Source organism: Mesocricetus auratus, unplaced genomic scaffold (assembly GCF_017639785.1).
Source record: "Mesocricetus auratus isolate SY011 unplaced genomic scaffold, BCM_Maur_2.0 Super-Scaffold_100013, whole genome shotgun sequence".
In the NCBI taxonomy this organism is placed as follows: Eukaryota; Metazoa; Chordata; class Mammalia; order Rodentia; family Cricetidae; genus Mesocricetus; species Mesocricetus auratus.
In genome coordinates, this window is record NW_024429196.1 from 28700111 (window position 1) to 28702396 (window position 2286).

The window sequence follows — 2286 nt, forward strand, 5'->3', positions numbered from 1 at the left end:
CTTACTCTTCTGTATGTTCTTATTGAAAATATAGTGATGATGTATATAGTTAATTTAGAATGAATATAGATAAACTAAAATTCCATTAAAGTCTTTCAAAATCCTCCTACTACAAACAATGAATTTCACTTGTTTTGGAGGGGTGGGGTATGAAAGGCTAGGACAATCTGCTGTTACTAAAGGAAGACCCTTTGTTTAGGGCCTGCAGCTCCTTTCTGGTAGCCGTTGATTCTTGCGCTACAAGCTTGGCAGTTTCTTATGGCAGTGTCCCTACCTTGTTTTGTTCTTTCTTGTAGTTCTTGCATAGAGAAAAGTGGGAAATTCACTTTTCCCAGGTTTCCAGTGGTTTCCTTTTCCCTGCCCTCTTTTCTCTTATGCTAGTGTAGGCTGGTTTAGCATACCTTCCTCTATTCTGTCATATTCTTCTTCTCCTTTCCTTCCTTGCCTTCTAGGCATCATGCCTTCCAATCCTATTCTTCTTTAGAAGAGCCAGATCCGCTGAGCTACCAAGTCATAAAATAGTTCCCACTGAATGCACCATTCTCACCTCCACCCAACCCAAGGGAACGTCCCCTATTCCTCACACAGGAAAATCTAGGCTATATGATTCAGTTATGCTACACATAAAAGACGTCATCATTAATTGCTGGCAAGTGTCCCTTCACTTATTGAACCAGTATTTAGAGGGCTGCTATCCTGCCAAGCCAGGCCAAGTCCACAAGAGGTCAATAAGACCCAATCTCAAAACTTTCCCTTCCTCTGGCTTGAATATTCTTACATCCTCACAACGTACCAAAATCTCAGACTCACTGTTCACATTTACTTTGTCAATTTGATTTTCCAAACTTGCGGTTTTATTGCATGAATAACTGAAATCTTTGGAAAATAAAAGCACATAGAATAGCAGAAAGATAATATTAAACAATTCACCTCTGTATTAAGCAGAAATTAACACAGTCCCGTTATAAGTATGTGTACATTAGACAGTAATACAAATCATCTTTAAATAGGATCATGGGTCTGGGAGATGGTCCAGTCAGTGAAGCCATAGCTACAAAGCCTGAGGACTTGAGTTCTGATCCCCAGTACCGACAGTAAAATGTTAGGTTTGATCCCACCAGGGGGAGGCGGAGACTTGTATCGCTTGAACGTGTTGGCTAACCAACCTAGCCAAATCAATGAATTCTAGATTCGGTGAAAGTCCATGTCTCAAATATAAGGTGGAGAGAATCTGAAGAAAAAAACAAAATGTTGACTACTGACTTCCAATATGGACAAAGAGAGAGGGGGATCACAGGACATCTGAGGTTTGTTTTCAGATGGTCTACAAGAATCACCATCAGCATCTGAATGGCTTCATCTCATAACCAAATAAAAGCTTGTCAATGAGGAGACACATAATACACCTGAATGAGGAGACGCACATATCCTTGTGTATGAGCAGACACATGTATGCACCACTGACTGGGAACAATCTTGGCCTTGAATTTACCATTGTGTTTTTCTTAGAATTGTTTCAATAGTGAAGTTTAGCTGATGTCTCTTATCTAGACACAAGAGCATAAATGGATACAAGGAGTTGATTCCCCAATGACCAGGGAACCCGAGGTACCTGGGGTGCTCTTAGCATTGTAGAACCTCCTGATTCACTCTGGGGGACACATCATAGCCACGTCCAAAGGAGGTAAGACCCCCTTTGCTGTGCACACCACTCTTTAAATAGTTTAAATAGCCACTACAGACAGCAGAGGTTCTTGAGTTGTGAGTGGGGAGTCCACGCATTTGAACAATGAAAACTATTTTCAACTTTGCGTGTGTCTCTTTCATAACCATTAACCTCTTTTTACAATGATGATGAATTACTGCCCCTACTACTACTGATGGCCTATCTTGAGCATGATTAATTAATTTCTTATTGGAACATAAAAGATCCTAAGCAAACTATCATTTGATTAAATCTACGGGGATATTAAAAATATGTCATCCTAGGAAGGCAAACAAAACACTGTGCTTTAAGTTCAGAAAGGAGCTTGCTGTGAGCCTTTCTCTTAATCCTGGGAAAGAATTTGATAAAATTCAGGGAAAGGCATTTGCTAAAATTCAGATCTATTCACGGTGAAACATTCAGTGTTCTAGTTACTATCTTCACTGACTGGACAAAATCTTGACAATTGCAACTTAATGAAGAGCAGGTTTATTTTGGCTCATGGTTTGAGTGAACAGTACACAATGATGGGAAAGGTGTGACCGTGGGAACTTAAAGCAGCTGCTCAGGAAGCAAAGAGA

At 40.1% G+C, this 2286-nt stretch overlaps 1 non-coding gene across 1 annotated transcript; it reads right to left on the reverse strand.

Moving 5' to 3' along the window:
• Positions 1-1627: 1627 nt before the first annotated feature.
• LOC121143800 lies at positions 1628-1772 on the reverse strand. Its single transcript, XR_005881124.1, has one exon. It is a non-coding gene; the product is annotated as a small nucleolar RNA SNORA68 (small nucleolar RNA).
• Positions 1773-2286: the final 514 nt, after the last annotated feature.